This window comes from Oncorhynchus kisutch, linkage group LG27 (genome assembly GCF_002021735.2).
Source record: "Oncorhynchus kisutch isolate 150728-3 linkage group LG27, Okis_V2, whole genome shotgun sequence".
In the NCBI taxonomy this organism is placed as follows: domain Eukaryota; kingdom Metazoa; phylum Chordata; class Actinopteri; order Salmoniformes; family Salmonidae; genus Oncorhynchus; species Oncorhynchus kisutch.
In genome coordinates, this window is record NC_034200.2 from 32,315,117 (window position 1) to 32,334,241 (window position 19,125).

At 45.9% G+C, this 19,125-nt stretch overlaps 1 pseudogene; it reads left to right on the top strand.

Moving 5' to 3' along the window:
- The first annotated feature begins 2,301 nt into the window (after positions 1–2,301).
- Positions 2,302–7,801, top strand: LOC116357790 (protein qua-1-like; annotated as a pseudogene).
- The last annotated feature ends 11,324 nt before the right edge of the window (positions 7,802–19,125 follow it).

Consider the following 19,125-nt stretch of genomic DNA (forward strand, 5'->3'; position numbering starts at 1 on the left):
GCTGGTTGAGCTTGTCTGTGTGGTGATCTGGTCATGGCTGGTTGAGCTTGTCTGTGTGGTGATCTGGTCATTGCTGGTTGGGCTTGTCTGTATGGTCATCTGGTCATGGCTGGTTGAGCTTTTCTGTGTGGTGATCTGGTCATGGCTGGTTGAGCTTGTCTGTGTGGTCATCTGGTCATGGCTAGTTGAGTTTGTCTGTGTGGTGATCTGGTCATGGCTGGTTGAGCTTGTCTGTGTGGTGAACTGGTCATGGCTGGTTGAGCTTGTCTGTGTGGTGATCTGGTCATGGCTGGTTGAGCTTGTCTGTGTGGTGATCTGGTCATGGCTGGTTGAGCTTGTCTGTGTGGTGATCTGGTCATGGCTGGTTGAGCTTGTCTGTGTGGTGATCTGGTCATGGCTGGTTGAGCTTGTCTGTGTGGTGATCTGGTCATGCCTGGTTGAGTTTGTCTGTGCTTTGCTTTGTTCAACTCATGCAGACTCTCCAGTACACTTGACCACACATGCTCTCAGGCCCTACGGGCTGTGTGTGTTCGTAACCATGTGTGTTTTCTCTCTGCATCAGTGTTCATGCGGGAGGGGATCCCTTTAAGAGGCTCAGTGGAGTAAAAACATTACTGCACTCAGCAAACTGGCAAAGTCAACAGGACTGACAAGAGGTCTGGGAGTGGGAGCAAAGGTGCAGACAGAGAGAGAGAGAGAGAGAGAGAGAGATGGTAAGGTACAGAGAGAGAGGGAGCGAGGGATGGTAAGGTACAGAGAGAGAGGCAGAGGGAGCGAGGGATGGTCAGGTACAGGGAGAGAGAGAGAGAGAAAGTGAGGGGGAGATGGTAAGGTACGGAGGGAGGGAGGGAGGGAGGGAGGGAGGGAGGGAGGGAGGGAGGGAGGGAGGGAGGGAGGGAGGGAGGGAGGGAGGGTGGGAGAGGGTGAGAGAAGGGTGAGAGAAGGAGGGAGGGATAGAGAGAAAGGGTGAGAGAGGGAGGGAGGGAGAGGGAGAAAGGGTGAGAGAGAGAGAGAGAGAGAGAGAGAGAAGGGTGAGAGAAGGAGGGAGGGAGAGAGAGAAAGGGTGAGAGAGTTAGGGAGGGAGGGAGGGAGGGAGGGATGGTAAGGTACAGAGAGAGAGAGAGAGAGAGAGAGGGAGGGAGGGAGGGATGGTAAGGTACAGAGAGAGAGAGAGGGAGAGAGAGAGAGAAAGAGAGAAGGGTGCGAGAAGGAGGGAGGGAGGGAGAAAGGGTGAGAGAGAGAGAGGGGGGGAGGTAGGGAGGGAGGGAGGGATGGTAATGTACAGAGAGAGAGAGAGAGAGAGAGAGAGAGAGAGAGAGAGAGAGAGAGAGAGAGAGAGAGAGAGAGAGAGATGGTAAGGTACAGAGGGAGGGAGGGAGGGAGGGAGGGAGGGAGGGAGGGAGGGAGGGAGGGAGGGAGGGAGGGAGGGAGGGAGGGAGGGAGAGAGAGAGAGAGAGGGTGAGAGAAGGAGGGAGGGAGAGAGAGAGAAAGGGTGAGAGAAGGAGGGAGGGAGAGAGAGGTGGAGAGAGGAAGATACAGAGAGAAGAAGGTGAGTCTTAGAGGAATGTGGGTTACACCTTATTTGAAGGCTTATAAACTCTTTATAAACATTATTACATAGTTTGTTAGGCCAGGTAACACTGTAAGTCTTGTAACGTATTTTTGTGGGTAAATCAAAGGCCAAATTAGTATATGTGTTTACACAATATATTTTGTTTCTCACACAGTACAGGATTGTGTTCTGTTATTTAAATTTTTATTCCACAAATTCAATATTGACGTAAAGTGTAGTTTGTGGTTTTGTTTTTATTTGACACTATTCCGGGCTGGGCCCAAATGTTGCTCTCTGACTACAAATAGGTAGAATGAACTTCCTTTAGCCCTGGCTCGAGCTCTTTCTGCCTCTCTCTCTTCCTCTCACGTTCACAAAGACACACACTCACCCCTACCTGCCTGCCCTGAAACCAGAGTGTATCGTTGAAATCACTGCCATGTTTCTCACAGCGATGGAACATTCTGCCTGAAAACATGACAAATAGAGACACTCTGTCTCCTCTGAGCTTTGACATGCATTTGTAATATGATCATTCTTAACCGATAAGCAGGACCTGATGTGCTTTTGTCAGCTGCTCCCATCAGTTACTCACATGTTCACACATACCTTTTCCCTCAGATGCAGTTAGGCAAGGTGAACACTAAGCATAGCTATAGGAACAAGAACCAGTCAACATTGAAAATAGAGAGCATTTTTACATGTGGTTCATATGATAATGGTGTTATTTTTATCTATTTTATGACGGAATGGTGTTTGTAAAAGGGGACGGGAACAGGCATGTTGGTTATCATCAGTTGGGGGGGGGGGACAAGCTGTCAGCTGAAGCCCTGGCTGTAATAGTCTTTGGGAATATTGGGCAGGTGTTGAAGGAGCATGTCAGCGGAGGGCTGGAAGTGTTTTGGGATTCCGAGTGTGTATGGGGGTGGGGGTGTGTGTATGATGAGTGGCCCAGCATTTACCTCTTTCCTTATGAAAATGTCTGTGTCCACTCCTCCTCCTCCTCCTCCTCCTCTTGCCCCTGTACGTCTCTGAGGTATTTCCACAGGAGTGGAAAGTGTTCATATTGACTGTGCTCTCACGGCTCAATAGGAGAAGGGCTCTCAGAGGGAGAATCTCAATTGCATACTCCCCCCGTCCTCTCTCCTCACCTCCTTCTCTAAACCCGTTGGATGAGAAAGCAAGAGGTCCCTCCACTCTGTCTCCTTCAATGGGTATTGAGAAGGATGCGAGGAGTATCCAATTGAAATTCTCCCGTACTCTCATTCACCTAGTCAGCAATGTTGCCAGTCACTAGAAGCAGCGCGTTATGTTCCTGATTCTGAGAAAATAATAAACATTTGTAATTTGACTCTTTTCTGAAAAAAGTGTGGACATAATGCATCATAAATACATTTTTCCTTCACATTTTGGGGATTTTATCTTCTAAACCTTTACCGTTTTTGAGACATATTTCTAATCAGTTTAAGTATGGTCCCTTTTTACCGACCTGGAAAGGGGAAGGAGCAGCAGACTCCGTGGTGGGAGAAGAGGAGGGGCTGCATGAATTAGGAACAGCCAGCCCAAACCCTAATATCCACAGCAGCAGACTCCGTGGTGGGAGAAGAGGAGGGGCTGCATGAATTAGGAACAGCCAGTCCAAACCCTAATATCCACAGCAGCAGACTCCGTGGTGGGAGAAGAGGAGGGGCTGCATGAATTAGGAACAGCCAGCCCAAACCCTAATATCCACAGCAGCAGACTCCGTGGTGGGAGAAGAGGAGGGGCTGCATGAATTAGGAACAGCCAGCCCAAACCCTAATATCCACAGCAGCAGACTCCGTGGTGGGAGAAGAGGAGGGGCTGCATGAATTAGGAACAGCCAGCCCAAACCCTAATATCCACAGCAGCAGACTCCGTGGTGGGAGAAGAGGAGGGGCTGCATGAATTAGGAACAGCCAGCCCAAACCCTAATATCCACAGCAGCAGACTCCGTGGTGGGAGAAGAGGAGGGGCTGCATGAATTAGGAACAGCCAGCCCAAACCCTAATATCCACAGCAGCAGACTCCGTGGTGGGAGAAGAGGAGGGGCTGCATGAATTAGGAACAGCCAGCCCAAACCCTAATATCCACAGCAGCAGACTCCATGGTGGGAGAAGAGGAGGGGCTGCATGAATTAGGAACAGCCAGCCCAAACCCTAATATCCACAGCAGCAGACTCCGTGGTGGGAGAAGAGGAGGGGCTGCATGAATTAGGAACAGCCAGCCCAAACCCTAATATCCACAGCAGCCTAACTGCTCAGATATCCAGGGCTTTTTCTTTTTGTCCCAGAATGAAATATGGTGGGTGAGATATTCAGACACTCCCCACCCCACCCACCCCATTCCATTCACAGGCATGGGGGAGTCCCTGGACCGGCCTTGCTGAAAGATTAAGCTGTGTGTGTGTGCGTGCGTGCGTGCGTGCGTTCGTTCATGTGCGCGTGTGCGTGCGTAGTGGTTTGAAAGCCTGAGTGGGAAGCTGATGTTTATCTTTTCAGAGTGGTGTCTCCATGGAGTTTAGTTGTCTCGGGCAATAAAGGATCAAACCAGCAGGTCACAGGTCGTAAACCCCAAGCAAACTCTGGGGCCATTTGCCCCAGCAGGAGAACTCCTGTTCCTTCACTCTATAGAGTAACATGCAAAAGGCCCAGTTTAAAGTCTGATGTAGTCAATAATCTGGAGCAGTAAAAAACGAACACTTCTATTTTTGCATTTGTTTTGAACCTTGTATTGGTTCTTATGTTAAATGCATATTTTGAACATGAAAACTTTATACGTTCACGTCAAGTCTTATTGAATTATGTATACAACATCAAGTACAGACTTCAGCTCTTATATTTTTATTTATTTTACCTTTATTTAACTAGGCAAGTCGGTTAAGAACAAATTCTTATTTTCAATGACGGCCTAGGAACAGTGGGTCAACTCCCTGTTCAGGGTCAGAACGACAGATTTGTACCTTGTCAGCTCGGGGGTTTGAACTTGCAACCTTCCGGTTACTAGTCCAACGCTCTAACCACTAGGCTAACCGTCATACAACTCTCATACAACCCTCATACAACTCTCATACAACCCTCATACAACTCTCATACAACCCTCATACAACTCCAATACAACCTTCATACAACTCGTATACAACCCTCATACAACTCTCATACAACCCTCATACAACTCTAATACAACCTTCATACAACTCGTATACAACCCTCATACAACTCTTATACAACTCTTATACAACTCTTATAAAACCCTCATACAACCCTCATACAACTCTCATTCAACCCCTTTGTCTCTTGACAACCCTATTGGCTCATTTTGCATGAGGACAGAAATAAACACCGAACAACACCTAGCTGCTATGTTGATTGAGAGCAGTGATGACTTTGTTCAACTGATTTCCAATCCCAACCTCAGCCTCCCTGAGCGGCGCTAGAAAACACCTTATCCAGTCGAAAGCTTCTCTCTCTCCTTTTCCTTCTCAGAGAAGAAGGGATAACAGCCCTTGTTAAGGGAATATCCATGCCTTCCAATTGCCGTAATGGCCTCTAATTCCAAATTAATTCAGTCTAAATGAACTGTCAGAGGAAGATTGATTTGTTGGAGCTGCTGTCTTGATGAGTGCTGTCTTGGGAGGGGGTGATTAGGAGCTGAGGCCTGCGCAGCTCCCTCTCAGCCTGGGGCTAGATTTCCTGAGCAGCCCCAGACCTGGGTATAAGTAGCAGCTGCTGCCGGGCTGACAAGCAAGAGGACGTTTGGTCACCCTGGGGATGGCGTTCACTGAGTGGGAGAGTGGGGACCAGGTTCTATATTAATCTCTATGGGGATGGGAACAACTCAATGGTAATTGAGGCGGATTTAAACAGTACAGAACAACTCAATGGTATTGAGGCGGATTTGAACAGTATAGAACAACTCAATGGTATTGAGGCGGATTTGAACAGTATAGAACAACTCAATGGTATTGAGGGGGATTTAATAGTGCAGAACAACTCAATGGTATTGAGGGGGATTTGAACAGTATAGAACAACTCAATGGTATTGAGGCGGATTTGAACAGTATAGAACAACTCAATGGTATTGAGGTGGATTTAATAGTGCAGAACAACTCAATGGTATTGAGGGGGATTTGAACAGTATAGAACAACTCAATGGTATTGAGGCGGATTTAATAGTGCAGAACAACTCAATGGTATTGAGGCGGATTTGAACAGTATAGAACAACTCAATGGTATTGAGGCGGATTTGAACAGTATAGAACAACTCAATGGTATTGAGGGGGATTTAATAGTGCAGAACAACTCAATGGTATTGAGGGGGATTTGAACAGTATAGAACAACTCAATGGTATTGAGGCGGATTTGAACAGTATAGAACAACTCAATGGTATTGAGGCGGATTTAATAGTGCAGAACAACTCAATGGTATTGAGGGGGATTTGAACAGTATAGAACAACTCAATGGTATTGAGGCGGATTTAATAGTGCAGAACAACTCAATGGTATTGAGGCGGATTTGAACAGTATAGAACAACTCAATGGTATTGAGGCGGATTTGAACAGTATAGAACAACTCAATGGTATTGAGGCGGATTTAATAGTGCAGAACAACTCAATGGTATTGAGGCGGATTTAATAGTGCAGAACAACTCAATGGTATTGAGGGGGATTTGAACAGTATAGAACAACTCAATGGTATTGAGGCGGATTTAATAGTGCAGAACAACTCAATGGTATTGAGGCGGATTTGAACAGTATAGAACAACTCAATGGTATTGAGGCGGATTTAATAGTGCAGAAAGTCTCAGTGGTATTGAGGCAGATTTGAATAGGGCAGAACAACTCAATGGTATTGAGGGGGATTTGAACTGTACAGAATTCTGGAGACGGAAAAGGAGAAGGAGAGGGAAAAGGAGAAGGAGACGGAAAAGGAGACGGAGACGGAGAAGGAGAAGGTGAAGGAGATGGAGGCGGGGACGGAGAAGGAGACGGAGAAGGAGACGGTGACGGAGAGGGAGACGGAGACGGAGAAGGAGACGGAGAAGGAGACGGAGAAGGAGACGGAGACGGAGAAGGAGAAGGAGACAAAGAAGGAGACGGAGACGGAGACGGAGAAGGAGACGGAGAAGGAGACGGAAACGGAGAAGGAGACGGAGACGGAGAAGGAGACGGAGAAGGAGAAGGAGACAAAGAAGGAGACGGAGACGGAGACGGAGAAGGAGACGGAGAAGGAGACGGAAACGGAGAAGGAGACGGAGAAGGAGACGGAGACGGAGAAGGAGACGGAGACGGAGAAGGAGACGGAGACAAAGAAGGAGACGGAGACAAAGAAGGAGACGGAGACGGAGAAGGAGACGGAGACGGAGAAGGAGACGGAGACGGAGAAGGAGAAGGAGACGGAGCCGGAGAAGGAGCAGGAGAAGGAGAAGGAGACGGAGACGGAGACGGAGAAGGAGACGGAGAAGGAGACGGAAACGGAGAAGGAGACGGAGACGGAGAAGGAGACGGAGAAGGAGAAGGAGACAAAGAAGGAGACGGAGACGGAGACGGAGAAGGAGACGGAGAAGGAGACGGAAACGGAGAAGGAGACGGAGACAAAGAAGGAGACGGAGACGGAGAAGGAGACGGAGACGGAGAAGGAGCCGGAGAAGGAGCAGGAGAAGGAGAAGGAGACGGAGACGGAGACGGAGAAGGAGAAGGAGAAGGAGAAGGAGACGGAGAAGGAGACGGAGACGGAGACGGAGACGGAGACGGAGACGGAGACAAAGAAGGAGACGGAGACGGAGAAGGAGACGGAGAATGAAAAGGAGAAGGAGAAGGAGAAGGAGAAGGAGACGGAGAAGGAGACGGAGACGGAGACGGAGACGGAGAAGGAGAAGGAGACAAAGAAGGAGACGGAGACGGAGAAGGAGAACGAGACGGAAACGGAGAAGGAGACGGAGAAGGAGACGGAGAAGGAGACGGAGAAGGAGACGGAGACGGAGACGGAGACGGAGACGGAGACGGAGACGGAGAAGGAGAAGGAGAAGGAGACAAAGAAGGAGACGGAGACGGAGAAGGAGACGGAGACGGAGAAGGAGACGGAGACGGAGAAGGAGACGGAGAAGGAGAAGGAGAAGGAGAAGGAGACGGAGAAGGAGACGGAGACGGAGAAGGAGACGGAGACGGAGAAGGAGAAGGAGCAGGAGAAGGAGACGGAGACGGAGACGGAGAAGGAGACGGAGACGGAGACGGAGACGGAGACGGAGAAGGAGACGGAGACGGAGAAGAAGAAGGAGACTGAGACGGAGACGGAGAACGAGAACGAGAACGAAGGAAGGGGAGAGATGTTACGAAACCCAGAACTAGCCTATGGATATTGTTGCACTCTCTTTATCTACATGCCCCTAGGCCTCGTTACAGGGTCTATCATCTGAATGAATGTGTGTGTTTAAGTGAGGACTGTATTGGATGCACATGTTGGATGCACATGTTGCCAGGATGCACATGTTGCCAGGAGACAGAAACTTAACCCCCATCTCATAAAACCTCTCCCAACTTGAAAATAACATTGAAAAACTCACATAGTAGTGACTACCTATTTTCCAGCATGTTCCTAACTTTTATACTTTTTTCTATTTATTTTCCAGAAAACCTCCCCAACTACAGAAATCCTCAACTCTGAGAAAACAGTAAAAAACTAAAACCATCCAATTCACTGCTCTGCACTCAGGTCATTTTCTCCTGAGGGAAGTATGTGACTTGAACAAACCAAGGGACAACCAGGAACCCCTCTGATTGTACACTGAGACACCGACTCCATTCACTAGGCCCATGGTCACAAGCACCAAGCTCCATCTGATAAATAGTCATCGATAAGGGACTTGGAGCAACCAATCACCAGGGACAAGTAAGCATCGACCACAACTTTAGCCAACTCACTAGGAACACCATCCATGTTCCCAAGTGCCTCTTTTCTCCAGCCCTGAGCACTCACCCCACTGGGCACAGACGTCAATTCAACGTATATTCCACGTCGGTCCAACGTAATTTTATTGAAATGACATGGAAACAATCAAATCAAATCAAATTCAACAACTACCTTATACACACAAATGTAAAGGGATGAATAAGAATATGAGAGATGGCGTGAGGCATAGGCAAGATGCAGTAGATGGTATAGAATACAGTATATACATATGAGATGAGTAATATAATGTGTAAACATGATTAAAGTGGCGTTATTTAAAGTGACTAGTGATACCTTTATTAGGTCCATTTATTAAAGTGTCTAGAGATTTGAGTCAGTATGATGTTGATTCAACCAGTATCCTCCTCCATTTCCGGAGACACTGTAGGTCTACATGCTGCAGGATCTGTCAACCGGACCTGACAAAACAATGGATCTGCCTTTTCCACCAAACTCACTTCTTCAAGCTCCTGATTCTCATCACAAGACTGCCGTGTCACAACATGACTGGGAAGAATATCCTCCCTTCCATTGCTCAGTGAGAATACTTGTTCAGTATCACTCACGTCACCAAAGAGCTTCTCCCCTATAGTGACACCTGAGTGTGTAGCTTTCTTCTCATGACTACATAAACTCTGATTTTACCGTGCACTCCAAAAAAATGTGTTGTTTCTGCAATTCAATAAAAGGCATCTATTGCATTTGCACCAGTCTCTGTATGAAGAAACCTTATTAATTGGTTCTTCTCAGATTTAATTAGCTGTAGAAAAGAGGCCGGGGCGAGCATTTGGGTCCAGTGGGCTTAATATCCCTGCTGATTTCAGGGCTAGGCTAATTATTTTCCAATAACCTTACTTACTGGGCACTCTCTCTCTTCTGGGCCTTACCCTAACAATCCTCCTCCCCCATTCCCAGTACAGGCTTTTCTGGTTGGAGCTGAGCCGAGCAGTCAAAAGATGATTTCCTTCCTTCAGAGAGGAAGTGAATTCAGAACTTCTAAAACCCAGGGCCATGAAGGAAGTGCTCCCTTTAAGGTCCTGTTTGATGTTCAAATCAAATCTCATTCAAATGTGTCATTAACGCTATTACTTAAACTATTGGACACACTCCTAAGCACCCAAATGGCATTAGGTCTACTGTTATTCATTTGGAGGCCATAGCAGCCCTCCCACAAGTACTGTATCAATATCAAAAGCCAAAATAGTTAAAATAGTTCACTGTAACTTTAATACTGTAGCTATTTATTTTGACTTTGTTTATTTATTTTTCCACCAGACCTTAAAGTAGAATTTTCTGCTCTCATATATTGCACATAAATATGGTCCACATAAATATTCTCAAGGCTGATATTTGCACTGGAAATCTCTTTATCGTGCAAAGAGGGAACATCACAGGCTAAGATGGGAGGGCTCAAATAGGCAGTAGCTTTAAAATGGATATTAGAATATCGGAAAATTAAATATAAACAAACCCATTATCCATCGGTATATTCTAGATGAAAGCTGGAGGAACTCATGAAACTTTAAATGTATCCAAATCATTTGGATAAGTACTAATAGTACTGTATAAAGTAGCTTTGTTCAAGTACATGGCATTTTTTGTTTGTTTAGGCATCTGATTATACAAACAGTATTTGGAAGTATTTTAGAGCGACAATAATATTGATAGTCTTGTCGTGTATTATTCTTGTATCATTCTGTTTTAGGACATGATATGATATTATTCTGAAGTTGTTGTGCATATGCCAGGATCTCCGTTTCAGCATGAGACAGTGTTGTTCTCCTGCTACTTTATAATCCCTCTAAACCCTCCCTCCACAATCCGGACTAAACATCTACGGCCTTGGACTGGCTACAACCATATCACTGGTCAGAGAAACATGTTTTTCTTCTTTATTTGACACGGATCATCATCGTGATCATAACAGATTTACTCCTAAGTTTCTTCATAATAACAGTAAGATGGGTATCTTTCAAGTTGTTTTGGTGGACTTGTCATTCAGACTGCTTCAAACCTGATAATTCCTGATTATGTCCTCAACAACATAATTGTTGTTATTTGATGTGGACCAGGAACATTTCATGATGTAACATGTTATTTCATTGCTCTTTTTCTAATCTCTACTTTGAAATAAATATGTTTATCTCATCAACCCTTATCACAATTCATCTCCACAGAAGGAAGGTATGAACTATGTAAATCACAACCCATTCATATTCTATGAACATTTCGCTTAGAGATTCCATTGTCATGGCATTCCTATGGAACCTATATGAAAAGGGCTATTTAACCAATAAGGCCCGAGGATGTGTGGTATATGGCCAATATACCACGGCTAAGGGCTGCTCTAATGTACGACTCAACGCGAAGTGCCTGGACACAGCCCTTAGCCATGGAACATTGGCTATGTACCACAAACCCCCGAGGCGCCTTATTCCTATTATAAACTGGTTACCAACGTAAATTGAGCAGTAAAAATAACTGTTTTGTCATACCCGTGGTATACGGTCTGATGTACCATGGTTGTCAGCCAATCAGCGTTCTGGGCTTTAACCACCCAGTTTCTAATTCCAGTTATTGCATTGTAGATAAGTAGTTATTATACACAAAAGACAGAAATGCAGACCAAATGGTACACACAGGAGATAGCACTGACATGGTAGTGTTAGTGTTGATAACACATTGTGTCTACACATTGTTATCACTCCTCAGTAAGACTAACATGTCAGACATGTCAGACAGAGAGAGAGAGAGAGAGAGAGAGAGACATCCTTTAATTCTTCTTAACTATGCCTCTCCATTTCCCAGCCACCTGTGAGTGAATAAGGATGTGCCCGTGCATCATCTATCTCCCCAAAGTTTCTGTGTCCTCCCACAATGCACCTTAGGATGTGGGCTACAGAGCCACACGTCTCATTCACCTGATGGACCTCCTCTCCATATGACATCACTGTGGATGAGCTCGTTAACAACTTTACACCTTCGGTTGTCCCCTGGCGATGCAGGGGAGGGATGGACAGCTCAGCCCTTCGTCTAACCCTCGCTCTCTCCTTTCTTTCCCTCAAACCCCTCACCAGTCACTCCCTCCTCCCCTGTCTCATCCAACCATTTTCCTGTCTCGTTGTGTGTTTTATTTTGTTTCAAACTCTGAGCTCTTCCAGTTCAAGCCTACTGTTTGATCAGTAGCAGGGAGCTTTGTGACTGAATACATTATACACCTTGGCAGATTAGTTTATCAATACCATTTAAATACTCTTCGTGACCCAAGCCTGGGTCTGCATTATTTAGCAGGCCTCTGATCAATTGCACATTATCTGTATAACATTAGCCTGTAAATTATCTAGCTTCGGTATCTGTATAACATTAGCTGGTAAATTATCTAGCCTTGGTATCTCTATTAGCCAGTCAGTGATGTAGCTTAGTTGCCTCAGACCTCTTCAGCTGTCTCCCCCTGTTCTCAACTCCTGTCTCTCCCCCTGTTCTCAACTCCTGTTTATCCTCCTGTCTCTCTTCCTGTCTCTACTCCTGTCTATCCTCCTGTCTCTCTTCCTGTCTCTACTCCTGTCTCTCTTCCTGTTCTCTACTCCTGTCTCTCCTCCTGTCTATCTTCCTGTCTATCCTTCTCTCTCCTCCCATCTCTCTTCTTGTTCTCTACTCCTGTCTATCCTCCTGTCTCTCTTCCTGTCTCTACTCCTGTCTCTCCTCCTATCTCTCCTTCTATCTCCTCCTATCTATCCTCCTCTCTCTCTTCCTCTCTCTCTTCCTGTCTCTCCCCTGTCCCTCCTCCTATCTCTCCTTCTATCTCCCCCTATCTATCCTCCTCTCTCTCTTCCTCTCTCTCTTCCTGTCTCTCCCCTGTCTCTCCTCCTATCTCTCCTTCTATCTCCCCCTATCTATCTTCCTGTCTCTCTCCCTGTCTCTCTTCCTGTTTCTCGTCCTGTCGCTCTTCCTATTTCTCGTCCTGTACAACCTGATATTTACGAATAACGGCAGAGGAAAAGAGTCATACTGAAAGTTGTGCTATAAACAAATGAGATAATGTGGGTTGCACTTACAGTCCGGCTGTTTAGATAGACTTTAGTCAAATGTTTGCTATGTTTGGAAATTCATGTTGGCATACAGTTCAAGTAGTTTGTTCTACCCCCCTTTTGAGTATGTCAAATTGTCATTCACTTGCAATGTGGACAGCTTTGTTGAATCCAAAACAACAATGAAATATAATGTTCCCAAGAATGCTGGTGTGCCAAACATTGTAACAGAACTACTTGGCTGTAAAGCTGGGTCTCATTTAGCAGGAAAATGGTTTCCCATCTTCCGAGTTGAACGGGAAAAATATTCATTAAGGAATAAATCATACCAGCCATGACTGCTACAAGGGCGCCATGGAAATTCTATTTGTATTCATAAACAGGGCCGATCGTTCTGAGTAGTTGGTTATTGAAGCTGTTGCAATTTCACTTGTTATTTACAAGGCCTAAGTGTGTACCACAGTCTGATGAAATAATGTATTCTGTCTGAAATCTATTAATGGTGATTATTTCCAAAGCATTATTTCAACTCAGTTCTAAACTCAATCACACTAAACAGTAAACAAATACTTAAGTTAATGTTATCATTAATAGAATGTAATATAGTATGTGGACACTTGCTCATCAAACATCTCATTCCAAAATAATGGGCATTAATGTGGAGTTGGTCCCCCTTTTACTGCTATAACAGCCTCCATTCTTCCGGAAAGGCTTTCCACTAGATGTCGGAACATTTCTTTGGGGTCTTGCTTCCATTCAGCCACAAGAGCATTCGGGCACTGATGTTGGGCGATTAGGCCTGGCTCGCAGTCGGCGTTCCAATTCATTCCAAAGATGTTCGATAGGGTTGAGGTCAGGGCTCTGTGCAGGCCAGTCAAGTTGTTCCACACCGATCTTGATAAACTATTTCTGTATGGACCTCGCTTTGTGCGTAGCGGCATTGTCATGCTGGAACAGGAAAGGGCCTTACCCAAACTGTTACCACAAAGTTGGAAGCACAGAATAGTCTAGAACCGTATGCTGCAGCATTAAGATTTCCCTTCACTGGAACTAAGGGGATTGCTCAAAGCAGGAAAAACAGCCCCAGACCATTATTCCTCCTCCACCAAACTTTACAGTTGGGACTATGCATTGGGGCAGGTAACGTTCTCCTGGCATCTGCCAAACTCAGAATCGTCCGTCGGACTGCGTGTTTCCACTTCTCCAGAGTCCAATGGCGGCGAGCTTTACACCACCCCAACCGACGCTTGGCATTACGCATTGTGATTTTAGGCTTGTGTGCAGCTGCTCGGCCATGGAAACCCATTTCATGAATCTCACAACGAACAATTTGGAATTCGGAAGTGAGTGTTACAAGACGGACAGACGCTACACACTTTTACGCCTTACACTCTGTGCCCTTTTGTGGCCTACCACTTCGTGGTTGAGCCATTGTTGCTCCTAGAGGTTTCCACTTCACAATAACAGAATTTACAGTTGACCGGGGCAGCTCTAGCAGGGCAGAAATTTGACAAACTGACTTATTGGAAATGTGGTATCCCATGATGGTGCCACGTTGAAAGTCATTGAGCTCTTCAGTATGGGCTGTTCTACTGCCAATGTTTGTCTATGGAGATTGCATGGTGGTGTGCTGGATTTTATACACCTGGCAGCAATGAGTGTGGCTGACACAGCCAAATCCACACATTTGAAGGGGTGTCCACATGGTAGTGATTTAGCATGGAATGGAAGTCTGTATTTTCTCAAATTAAGTCTCTCTTAATCTCTGCTCTTATTTATTTGATTAAATTGAGATATACAATTTCTATCTCCCCAAATCCCGTGTGAGGTATGAATGTATGTCTGTGTTTTTGTGTGTGTGAGAGACAGAGAGAGAGAGAGAGAGAGAGAGAGAGAGAGAGAGAGAGAGAGAGAGAGAGAGAGAGAGAGAGAGAGAGAGAGAGAGAGAGAGAGAGAGAGAGAGAGAGAGAGACAGACAGACAGACAGACAGACAGACAGACAGACAGACAGACAGACAGACAGACAGACAGACAGACAGACAGACAGACAGAGAGAGAGAGAGAGAGAGACAGACAGACAGACAGACAGACAGACAGACAGACAGACAGACAGACAGACAGACAGACAGACAGACAGACAGACAGACAGACAGACAGACAGACAGACAGACAGACAGACAGACAGACAGACAGACAGACAGACAGACAGACAGACAGACAGACAGACAGACAGACAGACAGACAGACAGCCAGACAGACAGACAGACAGACAGACAGACAGACAGACAGACAGACAGACAGACAGACAGACAGACAGACAGACAGACAGACAGACAGACAGACAGACAGACAGACAGACAGACAGACAGACAGACAGACAGACAGACAGACAGACAGACAGACAGACAGACAGACAGACAGACAGACAGACAGACAGACAGACAGACAGACAGACAGACAGACAGACAGACAGACAGACAGACAGACAGACAGACAGACAGACAGACAGACAGACAGACAGACAGACAGACAGACGACAGACAGACAGACAGACAGACAGACAGACAGACAGACAGACAGACAGACAGACAGACAGACAGACAGACGACAGACAGACAGACAGACAGACAGACAGACAGACAGACAGACAGACAGACAGACAGACAGACAGACAGACAGACAGACAGACAGACGACAGACAGACAGACAGACAGACAGACAGACAGACAGACAGACAGACAGACAGACAGACAGACAGACAGACAGACAGACAGACAGACAGACAGACAGACAGACAGACAGACAGACAGACAGACAGACAGACAGACAGACAGACAGACAGACAGACAGACAGACAGACAGACAGACAGACAGACAGACAGACAGACAGACAGACAGACAGACAGACAGACAGACAGACAGACAGACAGACAGACAGACAGACAGACAGACAGACAGACAGACAGACAGACAGACAGACAGACAGACAGAGAAGGAAGTAAAGAAATTGGAGGAAAATGAGAGAAAGAGAGGTGCAAGGCTAGTGTTTTTGTGCTGTGTTTTTGTATGTGTTGGTGACAGGTGGGGGGCTTTGTTTGTTTGTGGAATCGTTAGGAAAAAGAACTTACGAGTTCAGCTGAAGAAAGGTGGGAGCTAAAAGTCAAGATTTAGGCCTTTCTCTGAGGCCTAAGCCCAGGCCCGGTCGAGCCGTTTGACCAAGGCCTCCCTCCTAACAGTAAACTTGGATTAATGATACTCTACATCTATTAATCTATTCATCCATCCCTCCATCCATTCATCCACCCCTCCATCCACCCCTCCATCCATCCACCACACCTAGGATAGTACACACACACACACACACACACACACACACACACACACACACACACACACACACACACACACACACAACAAAGCTGTAAGAAGGCAAATACATGTGTTTTTCCGTACTTTGCCTTGCCAAGCCATTTACAGTGTGTGGAGCTTTATTATTGCAGGAATCACCAATAAGCTCTTCATTTGGCCACCCAGGGAAGTGTTTAACACTCTTTGTTCTCAATTTAGTACATGAAGGGATGGAGCCGCTGGGCAAAGACGTCAATTCAACATCTACTCCACATTGGTTCAACGTAATTTCATTGAAATGACGTGGAAACAATATTCATTCAACCAGTGTGTAGCTTGAATATTGTTATCACACTGTAAGAATGATTTCCTGGGAGAGGTTAGAAGTGACAAATGTAATGTCATTAATGAATTAAAAACAGCTGTTCTATCAGGTAATTTACTATGCATTGTATTTCCTTTTTTAGAAGTAGATTCATTGCCATCTCTTCAATCTAAGCCTACAGGAAAGTGTGTGCCCTCAGGCCTGGAGGGAAGCAAAAGTCATTCCACTACCCAAGAATAGCAAAGCCCCCTTTACTGGCTCAAGCAGCTGACCAATCAGCCTGCTACCAACCCTTATGAAACTTTTGGGAAAATGGTGTTTGACCAGATATTATGCTATTTCACTGTAAACAAATTAACAACTGACTTTGGAAAAACGTATGTGTTATGGCTTTATATTCCCTGCTATATCGTGGATAAAGAGTTACCTGTCTAACAAAACACAGAGGGTGTTCTTTAATGGAAGCCTCTCGAACATAATCCAGGTCGAGTCAGGCATTCCCCAGAGCAGTTGTCTAGGCCCCTTACATTTTTCAGTCTCTACTAATGACCTGCCACTGGCACTGAGTAAAGCCTGTGTGTGTCTATGTATGGTGATGACTTAGCATTATACACGTCAGCTACCACAGCGAGTAAAATCATTGCAAAGAGCTGCAATTAGTTTTTAGAATGGGTGGAAAGTAATAAACTAGTACTAAATATTTCAAAAACTAAAAGCATTGTACTTGCGACAAACTATTAACGTGTTTAGTGTTTCACTAAACCTCAACTAAAAATGTTAATGAATAATGTGGAAAATAAGCACATTGTGGGGACTAAACTGCTTGCTGTAACTGTCATGGTCAAAACATATTGATGCAACTGTAGCTAAGATGGGGAGAGGTCTGCCCGTAATAAAGTGCTGCTCTGTTTTCTTGACATTGCCATCAACAAAACAAGTCCTACAGGCCCTAGTGTTGTCGCACCTGGACTACTGCCCAGTCATATGGTCAAGTGCCACTAAGAAGGACAGAGGAAAATTACAGTCGGGCCAGAACAGAGCAGCACTGCTCAATCTCTCCTGGCACACAGCTCAGATACCCATGCATACCTCACAAGGCATGCCACAAGGGGTCTCTTCAGATCAAATCACATTTTATTGGTCACATGGTTAGCAGATGTTAATGCAAGTGTAGCAAAATGCTTGTGCTTCTAGTTCTGACAGTGCAGTAATATCAAAAAAAAATCCCCAACAACTACCTAATACACACAGATCTAAAAGGGCGGCATAGGCAAAGGTGCAATAGATGGTATAAAATACAGTATACACATATGGTATGAGTAATGTAAGATATGTAAACATTATTAAAGTGGCCTTATTTAAAGTGGCATTGTTTAAAATGACTAGTGATCCATTTGTTAAAGTGGCCAGTGATTGGGTCTCCATGTAGGCAGCAGCCTCTCTGAGTTAGTGATTGCTGTTTAGCAGTCTGATGGCCTTGAGATAGAAGCTGTTCTTCAGTCTCTCGGTCCCAGCTTTGATGCACCTGTACTGACCTCGCCTTCTGGATGGTAACAGTGTGAACAGGCCGTGGCTCCTGTGACATCGGGTGCTGTAGGTATCATGGAGGGCAGGTAGTTTGCCCCCCGGTGATGCGTTGTGCAGACTGCACCCCACTCTGGAGAGCCTTGCGGTTGAGGGTGGAGCCCAACAGGATGCTCTCGATTGTGGATCTGTAAAAAAGTTAGTCAGGGTTTTGGGTGACAAGCCAAATTTCTTCAGCCTGTAGAGGAAGAGTATCATTAATCCAGGCTTACTGTTAGGAGGGAGGCCTTGGTCAAACAGCTCGACCAGGCCGGGGTTTAGACCTCGGAGAAAGGCCTAAATCTTGACACTGTCTGTGTAGGTGGACCATTTCAGTTTGTCATTGCTGTGTACTCAGAGGAACTTAAAACTTTCCACTTTCTCCACTGCTGTCCCTTCGATGTGGATAGGGGGGTGCTCCCTCTGCTGTTTCCTGAAGTCCACAATCATCTCCTTTATTTAGTTGATGTTGAGTAAGAGGTTGTTTTCCTGACAACACACTCCGAGTGCCCTCACCTTCTCCCTGTAGGCTGTCTTGTCTTGGTTGGTAATCAAGCCCACTACTGTTGTGTCGTCTGCAAACTTGATGATTGAGTTGGAGGCGTGCATGGCTACGCAGTCGTGGTTGAACAGGGAGTACAGGAGGGGGCTGAGCACGCACCCTTGTGGGGCCACAGTGTAGAGGGTCAGCGAGGTGGAGATGTTGTTTCCTACCTCACCACCTGCGGGCGGCCCGTCAGGAAGTCCTTGTTCTCAAACTTGCTTTGTTAAAATCCCCAGCTACAATAAATGCAGCCTCAGGATATATGGTTTCCAGTTTACATAGAGTCCAGAGAAGTTCCTTCCTCCATCTTGGTGTCTGCTTGAGCGAGAATACACACAGCTGTGACCGTAACTGACGAGAATTCTCTTGGAAGGTAATATGGCCGTCATTTGATTGTGAGGAATTCTAGGTCGGGTGACCAGAAGGACTTGAGTTCCTGTATATTGTTATGATTACACCATGAGTCGTTAATCATGAAGCATACACCCCTGCCCTTCCTCTTCCCAGAGAGGTGTTTATCTCTGTCGGCGTGATGCATGGAGAAGCCTGGTGGCTGAACCGATTTCGACAACATATCCAGAGAGAGCCATGTTTCCGTGAAACAGAGAATGTTACAATCTCTGATGTCTCTCTGGAAGGCAACCCTTGCTCGAATTTCATCTACCTTGTTGTCAAGAGACTGGACATTGGTGAGTAGTATACTCAGGAGCAGTGAGCGATGAGCACGTCTACGGAGTCTGACCAGGAGGCAGCTCCGTCTGCCCCTTCTGCGGCGCCGTTGTCTTGGGACGGCTTCTGG